The 17,009-nt window shown below is 42.0% G+C and overlaps 1 protein-coding gene across 4 annotated transcripts in view; it reads left to right on the plus strand.

Annotated features, from left to right (window-relative positions):
- Positions 1-17,009, plus strand: part of LDB2 (LIM domain binding 2) — a 244,393-nt gene that overhangs the window by 209,298 nt on the left and 18,086 nt on the right. The gene's annotated exons all lie outside the window — the stretch shown is intronic.

The raw sequence follows: 17,009 nt of genomic DNA on the forward strand, positions 1-17,009 counted from the left end.
AAGACTCTTGAGTTTTGTCAGTGCTAGCACCAGAATTTTTGTTCGTTTTACAGACCAGGTTTTCTGCAAACCTGGGCTCCTTTCTGCTGGGTCCTAGCTTTACAAATACATGTTCCGACCCTAGGGTCTCTTCTGGCCAGGTAAATACAACGCTGAATAGAAACTGCTCTCTTGAATTCTATGGGAGTGAAAATAGCAGCTTCACTACCAGTTACCTTTCCCTGAGAAAATACCTCCTTGGTTGACAAAGCTGCTTTTTAGAAGATAATGATAAAACATGGAGAGACCTGCAGGCAAAGCTCTGGCTCGTGATTTTAAATCCATATTCAAAACACATCTCCTTGATCTTCTGTCTCATCATCATCATCATCATCATCATTTATTATTATCAGCGTCAGAGAAACAGTTCACTCATAAGATTGTCAGGCAGACTGCAAGGCAAGTGAGGGTAGAGGGGGATTTCTGCCCTCACCTTTATACTTTGGAAGCAGCAGTGGAGTTTGAGGATGTTTCAGCTAGTACCCTGGGCGCAGCCAGTTAGCAACCACACAGTTTGCCTCTACCAGTTAACAGCTTCACTGGCAGCAGCTGATTGGCTCGGGGTCGACTCAGCCTTCCATCCTCCCGAGGTCAGTAAAATGAGTACCCAGTAAGCTGGGGGAAAGGTAATAACAGCCGGGGAAGACAATGGCAAACCACCCCGCTATAAGGCCTGCCAAGAAAACGTCAGCGAAAGCTGACATCCCTCCAAGAGTCAGTAATGACTCAGTGCTTGCACGAGAGGTTCCTTTCCTTTTCCTGTATAGGGCCATTAATGTGTATGGTGTTTTACAGAGTGACAATAAAAACATGCCCAAGGAGTATACAGTCTAAAGTTCAACATAGGATAGGCCAGAGAGGGTTCCCTAGCTTTCCCTTTCACCCTAAACTAGCCACAGCATATCCAAGTGAGGCTTTTCCCAGGCACCATTTTCTTCAGCCCTCTACCTCTTACGCACTGTATTCCTATTTTCACAGCTCCCATTAATTGTCAGTGATGTTTGTGTGAAGTTGAAGTTTCCCTGGAGGGACGTCACAAACGTTTATGCCTGAAGCTTCCTTCCACTACTCAGTAGTCTTAAGAACATTCTCCTACTCCAAAGAGAATTAGTACAAGCTCAGTGCAGACATATTATTTCAATCATTCATTCATTCAGGTTTTTTAGCTGGCTTTCAAAACCATTACAGAATAAGAACAATACAAAAATAATAACCAAATCATATTAAACATAAACAATTTTAAATAAAGCCAGTTCCAATGAAATACAATTTTAAAATATTCGTTAGCAGCAAATACCATTAAATCTTTCAAATAAAAGCCAGTGAACAGATATGTTTTTAAAACCCTCTTGGGAGGGAATTCTATAGCATAGGAGCCACCACTGAGAAGGCCTTACCACGAGTGCCCAACAACCTTACTGATCTTGGTGAAGACCAACAAGCATGTCACAGTTAACCATGGTTAGCATAATCCATGGTTTTCCCCTTCTTAAGATCCCAAATGTTCAATGAAATTATGGTTTGGCTTGCTGAACTAAGTCATGACCACAGAGCTCATGGATAGGGAGACACTAGCAAGAACAACATGTCCCTGGCAAACAGAAGGACCAGATTTTGTGCACTGGAGGCCCTCCAAGGCACTCCCACTGTCATGTCTAACCCTGCTCCCCCTGTTTTGAAAGAAGGTGTTTCAGGTGATCAATCAGAATCAGATTGTGAAGTAGAGGAGTCGGCGCCAGACACAGGCCAGCCTGTACCAGTGGGGGAGAAAGCTCTCACGGGCTCTTCATCAGCTGGTGATGATTTCTCTCTGGAGCTTCTCTCGTGAAGGGCAAATCATGCAAACTCAATGGGAAACCAACATTTCTTCTGAAGGAGAGAGTGCTGACAGGCTAGGGTGCGCCACAGGCTAAAATGGGTGGAGCGAAAGGAAGGCGAGAGGAAGTCGGCCCGGCTCGCATTGTGCCAGAACTAGCCTGTCTGAAGTTAATGCGTTTTGGGAAAAGGTTTTCCATTCTCTTTGAAAGAACAGTTGTCTCGCTTAGTTTGCATAGTTTTGCCTAGGGGGAAGGTTCCAAGAGATTAGACTCTCTTCAGGTGGGAAGAGATGTTTATTGCTTAAATAAAGTTTTGTGGATTACTTAGCAGGCCTCCATTGTCTCCCCTGAAGTCAGGAAGTTTTTGAGAAACACTACACCCACCATATGCAATGGCCACTCTTCTTTCTCCACCACATAGAAGAAGGCAGGTGATAGCTACTAATGCTCCTCCTTGTATTCATAGCCAGTCAGAAGAGATTCTGGCCCTCCTTTGTGAAAACCTTTTAAGTATATGAAGAGTGCTATCATGTCTCCCCTCAATCTTCTCTTCTCCAGGCTAAACATGCCCAGTTCTTTCAGTCTTATGAATTGTTCTTATGTATCTGGGAATGAAGCCCTATTATTGCCACCTCGGGTATTCTGTAAATATGTGGGATATACATTGAATACGTCATTATTCCAACCAACCAACCTGATCCCGACTCAAAGGGATTCCAGAGAGACAGCTATATAATTCTATTGCTGTGAAAACAACAAAGTGTCCGCTTGTTTAGACTGTCAGACATATAATAGCATAAACTCTTGTAGATCTGAGCATCAGGTACATTGTGAAGGAAGGCACTGTCACATTCTTGATTTTGGATAATGTCCCAGATATGGACCTGGTAGGTGTAGGGTCAGAGACCTTGAGGAGTCTCAGAGGATCTGAAGCCCTATTTAGGGGATGATATGATGATGGAGCTCAGTGTAGAAGGAGACTCCCAGCCCTTGATCAGGTGAGGACCCCATATCTGGTTAAAGAGAAGGTTGTACAAGTTGAATATAATTTATGTAGGGCTATATAAACAGGGAATAAAAAGTGAACCCAGTTAATGAGGGCATTCAGATAAATAGGGTTAACATAATCGTGGATCTACAATTTTCTCAACTATTTCATGTTATGAATTTTGAAATGACCATTGTTTTGAATTGGCGTAGACCAAACAATACACTCAGAAGATGGGAAATTATCAGCTTTTTAAATACAGCACTTCATGTTATTTTAGTTAAAAAATTTTGGTGGTTAGAATGGTTAATGCTGTTTAATATGTTTTTAAATAAGATTTTAAACTTATTCAAATAAATGGCATCCTTTTTCTTCCACTGCATATTGGTCATAATCCTGAGGAAAAATTCTGCTGCTAGCCAGAATAAATCATTTTTATTCTCCAAGCCAAAAGTAGTTAGCTATGCAGAAGCAAAAGCAGCCAACCGCAAAACCAATAGAAGATAAACCTTGGTTGCCATAGGGAACTGTTAAACAAGTGTAGCCTACAACCTTCATTCTCCAGATACAACACAGTGGTGTGCACTATATTCATGGCAATTATATTTGGGAGTGTTTAAACTTTCATCTGGAACTGTGGTTAATTCTTAAAATAAGAAGTTCTCATTGGAAGTCATACCCTCCAATCTGGAATCCCTGCCTGCTTTAATCCTAAAATGTTGAAATAACCTAAGAAGCTATATATATTCTTTTTCCTTTTTTTTCTTTTTACTAAAAATACCTAAAACAGCATTTTCAGCCAGTAGGATGTAAATAAGGTACAATATTCTCTTAAAGTGGTTTGAACACCTGTTCAGGTGCCTGGGCTGTATCCAAAGTGTAATGATTGATGTTGCTAGCTTGGGATGTTTGGTAGTATTGCCAATGCTGTTTAATATCTATACGAACCTGTAGGGAGAGATCATCTGGAGGTTTGGGTTTAAGGAAGCATTGAAGAACAGCAGTCTTGGGCCTCATCTACACCAAGCAGGATATTCCACTATGAAAGTGGTATGAAAGCAGTATATAAAAGGCAGGAGCCACACGACTGCTTTATAATGGTACTGAAGAGCACTGACAACTGTTGGGGCCCATTGACACAGACTTTCATACCGCTATATTCTGCTTGGTGTGGCTCCTGCCTTTTATATACCACTTTCATAGTGCAATATCCTGCTTGGTGTAGATGAGACCTTGGTCTCAAACCAGTTTCTGGAAGCTATGGGTGAGTGAAGTTAAACAAACTGAAGTTGAATCCAGACAAGATAGAGATGATGCCTCTGGGTAATCCAACCATTATTAATTATTATTATTATTATTATTTTATATAGCACCATCAATGTACATGGTGCTGTACAGCGTAAAACAGTAAATAGCAAGACCCTGCCGCATAGGCTTACATTCTACTAATGTAAGAACTCCATTCTTGTTGGAGTTCTCATATTTGTGATAAATGGGATAATAATCAACACATCTGAATAGATTTAGAGCCTCAAGATTCTCTGAGGCCATAGCTAGACCTAAGGTTTATCCCTGGATCATCCAGGGGTCAAACCTTTTCATCTAGGTGACACACAGGGGATCCAGCGCTCAGACAGGGGCGGACCCTGGATGATCCCAGGATAAACCTTAGGTCTAGCAGTGGCCTAAGTGCCACACAGGGCATCCAGTGCTCAGGCAGGGATGAACCTGAGACTTGCTCCATTCTTGAATTACCAGTAGCAGAGGTGACTGGAATGCCTTTTATTAGCTGTACAAGTGCCATCACTTTTTGGAGACAGTGCATCTCACCATCTTTATCTATGCAGTTGTAGCCTCTAGGATTGATTACTGTAATACAATTTTCATGGGGTTGCCCTTGAACATGACTTAAAAGCTACAGCTCATGCAGAAGATTAGTTCGCCTCTTCTTGAATCTTGGGAGATGACAACTTATTCAACTGGTTTTGCAACTACCTGTGCCCATTTCAAGATGTCGATGCTTGCCTTTAAAGCTAGGCTGGTTCTACCATTAGGCAGTGAGGCAGCTGCCTCAGGCAGCAAAAGCTTGGTGAGCAGTAGTGGTGGTGAGTTGTTGGGTGTGCCATGCAACCTGCCCTATGCCCTGCTGCCCTAAGGTGTGATGGAGGGGCTGCCCCTGTCACCAGACGTGAAGCTCCTCGTCTGGTTGGTTTCTGTTTGTGGAGTCAGGGGGAGAATGGATCTTGTCATTCACCTCCGGGACCAAAACTGGCCCTGTTTTAAAGTCTTTCATTGGGCCTGTTCAGACAACATGCTAAGCCGTAGTGAGGCCATCAACTCTGTTGTAGCACAGGGTTAGTGAGGATGTTTAAACTGTGATTATGTAGCCACCATGGTTAAGAATGGTTAACACAATACACTAAGCCATAATATTTAGCTGAAAATGCTTGATAAGCTTTATGTCATGGGTTTTTAATGTTAAATTACTGGTGTGTTTTTTTTAAAAAAACTTTTATTTTGTCGGTGTGGAAACCTTGTTTCCATTTGGGGGGGTTGGATTTATTTGGGGTAGTGTTTTTGCCATAATATGAAGCAAAATGAAAGTGAAGCGGCAAAATAATTTGAGAAGGGGGGGTGGATAGATTGCAGGAGGGAAACAGAATTCACTTCTGTGGAGAGGAGGAATGAGCTTATCTTTTCCTTTCCTCATTTTACTTCTTTTCTTTAAATATTTCTTGTCCTTCTTTGTTCGTTTTGTGCAGGTTTGCTTTTGGCTTTGGCAGAGATGCTGCTTTGTTGAAGCAGCTAAAATAAAAGAATGATTAAAAAGAAGAAGGAAACAGGAGAGGTGGATAAAAATAACAGTCCTTGTATCCCAAGCTTGTATTCCCCTCACAAACCCATTTCAGGGGTCATTTCAGGGGTTGAGTTAAAAACAATAACAAGAAAACACATCCCCCAGTTTGCCACCTAAGAATCGTGGATGGCTGCTAAATATCTAAAATACTTACATTTAACATATATTATAAATAAATAATACATACTGGTAAAGCCCTGTTCATGAGGCTTTTGTCATCAGATGACAAAAGGCGAGTTGCAACCCAGAAGTCAGAGCGGACCTGCACCCAACCACCCCTGAAGACTTAAGAGCAGTCAGGCGTGGGCCCATCCTGGTGCCGGGTGGGGCTGCCTGGGCCCGTGAGTACCAGATGCAACGAGGATATTTAATACAGTGCTGGTGAGCCTCCACCTGCAGTCTAAAGTGATACAGCCCTGCAGTCTGAATTGGTTTAGCCCCAAGCATCTATTTTCAATGTCTTACTAAATGGTTCTTAGAGCAGAGCCTCGGAATAATCTGATCTCCTTTAGTTCTGCCTCTACGGGCCAGTCTACAAATTGCATTTAAGCATTTATAACATATTTGTCCTTTTCTATTAAAAAACATAAAAAGGCTCTTTATGGAGAAATACTGTTTGGGTTGGGACTACACTGCAGCCTGAGGAGGGTTAACTAGGGTAGGGTGACCATATGAAAAGGAGGACAGGGCTCCTGTATCTTTAACAGTTGCATAGAAAAGAGAATTTCAGCAGGTGTCATTTGTATATATGGAGAACCTGGTGAAATTCTTTTTTCATCACCACAGTTAAAGCTGCAGGAGCTATGCTAGAGTGACCAGATTTAAAAGAGGGCAGGGCACCTGCAGCTTTAAGCATTGTGATGAAGAGGAAATTTCCCCAGGTTCTCCATATATACAAATGACAACTGCTGAAATTCCCTTTTCAATACAACTGTTAAAGGTACAGGAGCCCTGTCCTCCTTTTCATATGGTCACTCTAAACTAGGGTGACCATATGGAAAGGAGGACAGGGCTTCTGTATCTTTAACAGTGGTATTGCCCTCTTTTGTATGTGGTCATGCTAGACAGTGCTCCTGCAGCTTTAACTGTTGCGACGAAGAGGGGGTTTCACCAGGTGCTGCATGCACACAAATGGCACCTGCTGAAATTCCCTTTTCAATACAACTGTTAAAGACACAGAAGCCCTGTCCTCCTTTTCATAATGTAGGGTGACCATATGAAAAGGAGGACACTGTTAAAAATACAAAACAACCACATGAAAAAGAAAGATTCTAACACAGCCTGCTCCCTTGTCTACTACAACAACACCAACAGGGAATATACAAATATGTGACTCCCCAACTGCAGTCTGAAGTGGCACACTCCATCCGAACACCTCTGGACTCCAGCGCCTCATTTTGTCTTCATTCTCCAGCACATGTAGACCTGGGCCTCATCTACACCAAGCAGGATATTTATTTATTTATTTATTACATTTCTATACCGCCCAATAGCCGGAGCTCTCTGGGCGGTTCAATATGGAACTATGGAACTATGAAAGTGGTATGAAAGCAGTATATAAAAGGCAGGAGCAACTCTATTGCTTTATAGCAGTTTTGATGTGCATTGACCACTCTTGGGGCCCATTGACACTTACCATATACCACTTTCATACCGCTATATCCTGCTTGGTGTGGCTCCTGCCTTTTATATACCGCTTTCATACCACTTTCATAGTGCAATATCCTCCTTGGTGTAGATGAGGCCCAGGTCTTTGTGGCACAAGCCCCTGAAAACATATTTGAAAGTGTTCCTCTGAAATCCTGTAATTTCCCTGCCCCCCCCCCCACAAACCTATGATTGCTTCTGTATAACAACATTTGAAGTTTAATTTTCTTAATAGAGTTCAGTTCAGTTCTGTTGAAGTCAGTGAGTATATTTTCCTTGTATCCCAACATCACCACGGTTTTCATTCACTCCATAGTCTTTTGTACCCACAAAAATCCAATTTCTTGAAATTAATTTCCCCATTCCCTTGAGCGATTTTCTCTCTATGGAAAGTTGTTTTTATTGTGCTTTTTTTTAAAAAATAAAAAAATAGCACACTGTGAATGATTTTGATTAAGTCATAGATTCTGGTTCTTTGGTGAGCCTAAAGTAATGAATATCAGCCTTGAGGAACCAAGAGGAAGAAAAGGACAGGGTTTTTATGGCAAATGAGGGAAAGATTCATCTTACTAATCATCTAGGCCACGAAACAGATTAAAAAAGAAAATCTAGAGGTCTGCTTTAATTAAAGGTCTACAGGCTTTTTCTGCAGTAGATCAACTATTTCCCATTAAATATGTATGAGGGACATTAAGTAACTCCTGCAGTCATCCCATCTCAGGACTTGATTTTACTGTGTCTCAAAAACATGGCATGATTGGCCCTGATCAGTAGTTATATAGACAACCCTTTATAAAAAGCAATAAGGCAGGCATGTCAAACATAGGGCTGCCAGATGTGATGGGTTGGCCTAAAGTTTCAGGCTTTTAGCCTCCTTCTCAGGGTCTCCAGGAGAACGAGTAAAATCTTCAGAGTGAAGGATGGAACCAAGAGCGGAGTTCTACTTGGCTTGGTGGAAGCTATTGCTTTTATCTCTGTTCCCATACTTACCAAGTAACATACCTGCGCCTCCAGTCAGAGCCAGACTACATCCTTCCTCCAGGGTCATCTCTTGCATCCACTAAGTGCCTCTAGATTTTCCAATCTTCTAGGCACTGTTCCCCCCCCCCCCCCCAAGGCTTTCTCCCTAAATCACAGATCTTCAGGCTCTGGAGACCTGGCATGCTAGTCAAACATAAGGCCCTGCGGCATTCTGTTATCAGTGCCTCACATCACCCCACTGCACTCCACATAATTTAGCCATTTTCAGAGACAAGTGACCTCAAATGTCAAGCTAGCTTCTTCTTGCCACTTCAAACACTTAACACGCCACTTAATGTTACTTATGTATTCATTTATTTGGAATATACAAGTGGGACTTGCAAAAAATGGCAGCCAGCAGTGCCCTTTTCAAGGATACTCTTCTCTGTTCTCCCCAGCCACCCCCAATCCCCCCCCCAAAGACACTCATTGTTCTATGACCAGTAGACATGCTCACACCTCATGGGGATGTTTATTGGGCAGGTTCTCCACTTAGGGGATTTTCTAGAATATTTAGAACTTCTGAAAACCTTGGGGTTTCCAAAGCCTGCTGATACCTCCCCCTTATTTATTTATTTATTTATTTATTTATTACATTTCTATACCGCCCAATAGCTGGAGCTCTCTGGGCGGTTCACAAAAATTAAACCATTCAAAGTATAAAACAACAGTATAAAACCGTAATATAAAATACAATATAAAAGCTCAACCAGATAAAAAGAGCAGCAATGCAAAATTACAAATTTAAAACACCAAGTTAAAATTTATTTATAGACTGTTAAAATGCTGGGAGAATAAAAAAGTCTTCACCTGGCGTCTGAAAGCATATAATGTAGGTGCTAAGCGAACCTCCTTAGGGAGCTCATTCCACAGCCGGGGTGCCACAGCAGAGAAGGCCCTCCTCCTGGTAGCCACCTGCCTCACTTCCTTTGGCAGGGGCTTGCGGAGAAGGACCCCTGAGGATGACCTTAGGGTCCGGGCAGGTACATATGGGAGGAGGCGTTCCTTCAGATAGCCTGGCCCCAAGCCATTTAGGGCTTTAAATGTTAACACCAGCATTTTGAATCGGGCCTGGACTGGCAGGCAATGAAGCTGGAAAAGGACTGGCGTGATTTGGTCTCGTCGGCCAGTCCCTGTTAGTAACCGTGCTGCCCTGTTTTGTACTAGTTGAAGTTTCCGGACCGTTTTCAAAGGCAGCCCCACGTATAAGCATTGCAGTAATCCAAACAAGAGGTTATCAGAGCATGGATAACTGTAGCTAGGCTATCTCTGTCCAGATAAGGGCGCAGTTGGTATATCAGCCTAAGCTGATAAAAGGTGCTTGTGCATGGAAAGTGCCGTGTTGCACTAAGTAAGGATCAGCACTCGAATGAGTTCACCATTTGTATTTGAGATATGTTAATATCCTGCTTTTCAGTACAGAAGGACTCCCATAGTGCCTTGTTTATTGTTTAAACAATAAAAAATATATACTGTAATAAAAATGGTAAGACAGAAGCATGTTCAGCATTATAATTGCCATTAAAACTAATACATCAAAAAGATGTAAAAAGCTTGGGCCAAGAAAAACATTTTCACCTGGAACTAGGGATGAGCGGACAAGCAAGGTTCGAGCTCACCAGGATTCTCCAAACTTCAGTTCACTGATCATCTTTCCTTGATTTGTTCTCATATTTGCAATTGCTGTTCACTTTGCACAAATGGGAAAATTGCACAAAATGAACAGCTAGTGAATATGAAAGTTGCACAAGCAATTCCCAGATGTGCACAAATTTCCAAATTCGAGCAAATTTCTCCCCTAGACTAAAGGAAGCTGATTTTAAAATGCACACGTTTTGAGAAAATTGTGCAATTTGAGGAAGTTACTCATTTTTCAAGTACACATTTTGCAGACATGAACACTAGTTTGGGAATCTGAAAACATTTTCAGAGAAAATGAGCTTTCGTTTGCATTCGGGGTTGCAAAAAGGGTATGTTCAAGCGATTTGCAAATTGAAACGAAATGCTCATACTTCTCTATCTGGAACCAAAAAGGCATTAGACTTTGGGGAGAGTGTTCCAGTGCTAGGACACTAAAACCCAAAAGGCTGATCACTACCCATCTCATCTCCAAGGCAGGGAACCTGGAGAAGACACCTGAGGAAGAACTTAATTGCAGGTTGAAGTGTGTCCTTGAAATATCAGGGTCCCACACCATTTAGGGCCTTAAAGGTTAAAACCAGCACTTTGAATTGTGCTTGGAATGGACCAGGAACCAGTGTAATTATTGTAAAACTGGTAAGATATGTTTCATATGTCTTATAATCGTAACTAAATTCAACAGCATGACTTTGAGGGGGCAAACATATTCAAAGCCACTCCATCCCGATATCACTGATTTCTCAGAATCTGGGGGAAGCAAGTGCACAGCCTTCACCCTTAAGAGGGAGGGAGGAAGGGGAGGCACTCTGCATATGCCCAGAAACAGACCTGATGAAGGGGGGAAGTACCTGGCCCAGCGCCAGCCCTTCGGCAATGTTACTCCTCTATACTGTATTGAGCAGCAGCAGCAGCAGCAGCAACAGGATGTCTCAGAGGATGCGGGCACCTGCAGGCTGCCAAAGGCATGCTGGGAGGTGTAGTCCTGGAATGTATGGGTTAGCAAACCAGGCCACTATCTCTCAATCCTAACCCAGCCCCCACTTTCCTGACCTCTCACTAACTGTCTTATTTCTCCTCCTACCTGACTTTCTCCAACTGCCACTCACCCCACCCACCATTCCATTCTAGCTCTCAGCTATCAGTCACTCCTCCATTCACTCTTCTGTTTCAATGGTATAATCAGGCTTTTACATAAAAATCATGAACTTTATTCAATAATTCCTGCATCTGTCTTGGAATATTGTAGTTTAGTTATGACAGGGGGAAGAATGCAGCATAAAAAATCTCATCAAGTTAAAAGGACTTGGATAATAATAATAATAATAATAATAATAATAATAATAATAATAATTAATAATAATAATAATTCCTCACTTGGCACTTAAAAGCCATTAATGCAGTCACTAGGCAAGCCTGCCTGGGAGAAAGAAATCCACAAGCAGGGTGCCACAACTAAGAAGTCCGGCTCTCCAGTTGTCTCCCACCACACCTCAGATGGTGTTCAAAGATTAACACGTTATTCACAGACCTACAACTCCCAGCATGCCTTGGGCAGGAGGAGGCACCGCAAATGGACGCAGCCCATTTATGTGGAATTGGGTTGACTGCTTGTGACCAACTTTAGGAGTCAGGGTTGTGAAAGTCACGCAGTGGCAACCCGCCCATGCACTCACAATGGCTGCGAAAGTCTGGCCTCCCACCCAAGGCATGCTGGGAGTTCTGCCCAAGGCATGCTGGGAGATGTAGGTGTAAGGCTTGGTTTTTATTAAATTCTTTAAAAATACTTAAAACCCCAAAATGCATGTTTTTAGATTTTTCTGGTACATTGTACAGCCAGACCTATCAGCATGCCAAATTTCAAGTTTCTAACGCATCTGGAACTGGGTAAACATTTCCAGACATACATCGCACACACATACTTTCCACTTTTTAGGTAGAGATTCATTAATGTTGGTATTTCCCCTGTCTCTCTCTCTCTCCTCTCCCCTCCCCTCCCCTCCCTTCTCTCTCGTACAGTATTTCTGTGATGTGTTGTTGTTTTTCCAACCCATTGTTTTAAAGTGATATCAGAAAAGATAAATTGAGCTACACTTATAGATTTGGGCTTTGTTTGTTCTTCTGGTTCAACAACCAGTCTTGAAGTACTTCAGGGATTTTTTCCACCCTCTTTGCTTGCACTCTGCCTAGGGTCAGGAAGTAGCATTCATCAAAATAACATATCTGAAAAAGAAAAAGAGTCTGCTAAGTTAAGAAGAATTGTCTTCTGTTTCCATGCTGCAAGAACCAAACTTGCTCGTCCACTATACTTAACAATTTGAGTTTTACAAAACTGATAAATAAAATGAAGTAACAACAAGTCCCCTCCTAGGTAGGGTAACTATATGAAAAGGAGGACAGGGCTCCTGTTTCTTTAAAAGTTGTATAGAAAAGGGAATGTCAGCAGGTGTCATTTGTATGTATTCAGCACCTGGTGAAATTCTCTCTTCATCACAACAGTTAAAGCTGCCAGGAGATATACTAGAGTGCCCAGTACAAAAGAGGGGAGGGCGAATTATGTTTCTGTACTGGCTATAGAGGTAGTGAAGCCTGTAATTCACAGCCAATACAGAAGTTGACCAAGCTGGCAAACAAGAGACAGTCCACTCACCAGACCACTCATGCATCTGGAGGGGATTCCACACAATCGCCTGTGTGGGATTCCTGTTCGCCATTGGTATTCAGGCAAGTGGTTAAACATATTTCTTCGATTCTAAGACACACTCCCCCCCCCATATAAACATCTCTAAAATGGGGTGCATCTTAGAATTGCGGGTGCGTTTATTATTTCTTAGAATCAAAGCTTTTTTTTTCTGTTGGTGGTACTGAAATTAGTGTGCGTCTTCCAATCGATGGCGTCTTAGAATCGAAGAAATACGGTACGTTTCACCCCCATCAGTTATGATTTAAAGAATTGTGTTACTAATTATACTATTGTGAGCACAATATAGGGTAGGGATCAATAAGTGGTAGTACCAATGGAAGGGTACGATTTGTTGACAGAGATAAAAGGGTGCCTGTGTAGGAGTAGTACCTGTGGCCATGAGATGAACCAGTAGTCCTTTTTGGGGGTGAATGAGGTGGGTCCCTGACCTGCCACCTACCATCCACTCTGTGAACTGGCCCTTTAGTAAAGTTAGTTGCTGACTAGGGTGTAAAGTGTCATTCAACATAAGTAATATTAGCACTAGAAAATACCATTGACTAGGGTGACCATATGGAAAGGAGGACAGGGCTCCTGTATCTTTAACAGTTGCATAGAAAAGGGAATTTCAGCAGGTGTCATTTGTATATGGTGAAATTACCTTTTCATCACAACAGTTAAAGCTGCAGGAGCTGTACTAGAGTGACCAGATTTAAAAGAGGGCAGGGCACCTGCAGCTTTAACTGTTGCGATGAAGAGGGAATTTCACCAGATGAAATGACACCTGCTGAAATTCTCTTTTCAATACAACTGTTAAAGATACAGGAGCCCTGTCCTCCTTTTCATATGGTCACCCTACCATTGACAACAGCAGGAATATGGCTTTGGTAAGGGATGATCTATGACTGTAAGCATTAAATACTCTCCTACTTTAAAGTCATTAATCCCTACTTCCTTCAAATACTTTTAATTAAAAAGGTCCATTTTCCAGTAATTGCTGTTTATTTTATGTAACCTCAAAATGGATTTTTATTGCACTATAAGTATGTTTATGTAAACATCCATCTGGCCACAGGGTATGAATCTAGAGGTTTGTAATGAAGTACGGGAGATTAAGAAAGGAATAATATCCCTGAACAAACTCTGAATGTATGTTCTTTGTACAAAGAGGGCTTATTTGTTCGTTTGTAAATGTGGGACCAAGCACATGAATTCAAGAAATGTGTGGGGAGGGGGAGTTATTGAGTTCATGGCAGAAGTAAGATTTGAACCCTTGTCTTTCAGGTTCACAGCTTGTCTGGTAGCCATTATGTTACAGTAGGAGCATTGGCTTATAAATATTTTGGGGACGGGGAAACACATACTTTCTTTCCATTTAAAAAATAATATTTTTCTCTGTATACCACTCTCACAATGTTGCTTTCTCTTTGAAATCTGAGTGAAGCCTTCTTCGATGTAAATGAAACAGTATTTGGTTTGGTGATAAAACTGAAAACACATTGGTGCTAAAACAACCAAATCACCAAAAACTTTGAACTACATGCTCAAGGTTTTGGCAGCTTATTAATCATTCCTGGACACGTTCTGTTTTTACTTCCAGAGCTCTGACGGCAAGCAACAGTTCATTGGCTAAAGGCCAAGCCTACATTTGCACTAGCACATTACCAGCCAGTATAGTTCTGTAGTTCTCTCCCATTTATTAATGCGGCAGGTTTCCTACAATTCAGTCTAAAAATAGAACCTGTTATGTGAAAAACATGACATTTGTGCCTGAGCTGCAGGGTAGAAATGAGATTATTTTGTATGGACCTAGAAGAGATTTATTGCACAGAAGCAGATTGTTGGTCTTTGCCTTCTAAGCGAGGAATAGCCTTACCCTTTTAGCATGCTTGCATACATGTATATTATAATTAGGACAACAATCTTTTATCAGTTCAACTGATAGATCAATCAACTAAAAGTTAGTTGATTAATTGGTGAGTCCCAGTTTCAGCTAGTGAAAGCATAATTTAACCAGTGGGACTATGATTAAGGACAAATCTGATGTTGGGGGTGTTGGTTTATTTTAGGGTTAGGGTTCTGGTCTGGTACTGTTAATATGGAATGAGAAGGAAAATATTAAAGAGGGACTTTCCTTCCTCTCACTATGTCTGGTAGTTTTTATGACTTATCTTTCATTTCATTCAATATTTTAAAAAGGCACGGTTTACTTAAATCGTTTATTTATTTTGTTTCACTTTACCAATGGTTCTTCGTTAACAATAGTGATGAATCACTGGTCTTGCTTTCTATCTGAACTTCTCCTTGCATGCAGTATCTGTACATTGGGGCAGAGGTTATGTCTTCCTGCTGCATTCATGGGGCACATCTGTGCATGAGTATAACATTTGCATAGAGCCGATATGTGGAAAATTCAATATGCTTAGGTCTGAAAATGCAACCAGGCCCTCCTATATGTGCAGGAAACTGACTGTACAATTTGGGCCTATGTGTAGACAGGCACACTCAATGGGCAGTAAAAAGATGCAATTCTGTTCTACCCCAAGTCAATCTAGGCCATTTAAAGCATCTGTATTAATTTCAAAGCAATAATGCCACATCATTATCATATTATTATATCAGCCTAATTTCCTCACAGGGTTGTTGTGAGGATAAAATGGAAGCAGGAGAGGAATGAACTATGTATGTCTCCCTGAGCTCCTTGGAGGAAGAGAAAATAAAAATGTAATAAACAAATAGACAAAGATGCCAGCCAAGAGGAGACAACACAAAACCAGTAACACAAAACTCCAAAGGCCTCTAGTGAAATAACAACAAAAAAGCTTAACAACCTTTCTAAATGGGCCAGTGGCAAGGATGCAGACGTCCACAAGTGGGAACCACTACCAAGGGACACTATTTCTAGCAGAAGACAGCTGTTCCTCTGATGGTACAACTAGGGCCTCTTAACTAGATTCAAGTTAAAGGTCAAAACCAGCACCTTAAATGTACTCCAGAAATGAAATGGAAACAAGTGGAACTCTTTGCAGAATTGGTGCCGTAAACTTTCAGTGAATGGCAAAGTGTTTTAATCCTTTCTTTGATGGATTAAATCAGGGCAGGGGCAGCCCAAGACATTTTGCTGCTTGAGGCGGAATAGCAGATGACACCCAACCCCCTTCTCGGCTCAAGTCACGATGCATAAGCAAGTAAGTTATTTTGGCACTTGGGGCTAGTTGACGAAAGCTTATTATGCTATAATAAATTTGTGACCCTTCAGGATGCCACAGGACACTTTGTGGCTTTTGAACACAAAAGAAGAAGAGGTCGCTCTGCTTTCCTTCATATCGGTTCACTGTTTTCTAGCAGGTGCTGCAAACCCGTGCTGGCAAGGAGGACTAGGCCTCCGCCTGAAGTGACAGACCATTGTGGCAATGGGGGCGGGGAAGAGAGCATCGCAATTCGCCACTCTTTCCTGCTTCGCCACCTGACGCGAATGGCTGGCCCCACCATTACGTAATGGTTGCCCCCTTGGCCATCATGCCACGGGCACCTCCGACAGCACCCACGAAGCTCCCTGCCCCCTTCACAAATGTATTCCCTCCTCTTCCTGAACCTCTGGCTGATTAGCTATTCAGAAAGCAGGAAGAGAAGTAAAGCGTTGTTTCCTGCCTCCACCCAATCTTCTGTCCACAAATACTTCCCCCTTTAAATGCTCTCTCTGTCTCCCTACACTCCCTGCCTCTAGCCTCACTATTTCTCTCTACCATACCCTTTCCTCACTATTTCTTTCCCTTCCTCATAGTTAATCTTCTTCCTCACCCTTCCTAATCCCTAGCCTCGCTCTTTCTCTTCCCTCAACCACTTTGCTTTGCTATTTCCCCCTTCTCTCCCAGCCTCTAGCCTTGCTATTACTCTCCCTGCCACACACACACACACACACACACACACACACACACCTGTTTTGACTGGCCAGTTCATCATGGCAGCCATTTTGTGACTACTCACATTCTCCATGGGAGCCATTTTGTGGTGGTGCCCAAAGTAGTTTCTCAAATTCCCAAATGTGCCCATGGGTCCAACAAGGTTGGGGACCCCTGGATTAAATGTGTAAAGGGCAGGTGATTAACCACTAGAAAATGTTGTAATCCGTTGACAGGCTTAATCATAACCTTAATTACATTTGTGGTATTTGGGGAGTGATTTTTTTAAAAACAAACAAACAAACAAACAAACCCCCAGTACCTGTAACAAGATTTCCCCTTTTGAAATGACAACTGAGTCACAAGCCTATTGGGGAAGCAGAGTTTACACGGAATACAGCTGTGTGCTTATAGGCAT

This window comes from Elgaria multicarinata, chromosome 10 (genome assembly GCF_023053635.1).
Source record: "Elgaria multicarinata webbii isolate HBS135686 ecotype San Diego chromosome 10, rElgMul1.1.pri, whole genome shotgun sequence".
In the NCBI taxonomy this organism is placed as follows: Eukaryota; Metazoa; Chordata; class Lepidosauria; order Squamata; family Anguidae; genus Elgaria; species Elgaria multicarinata.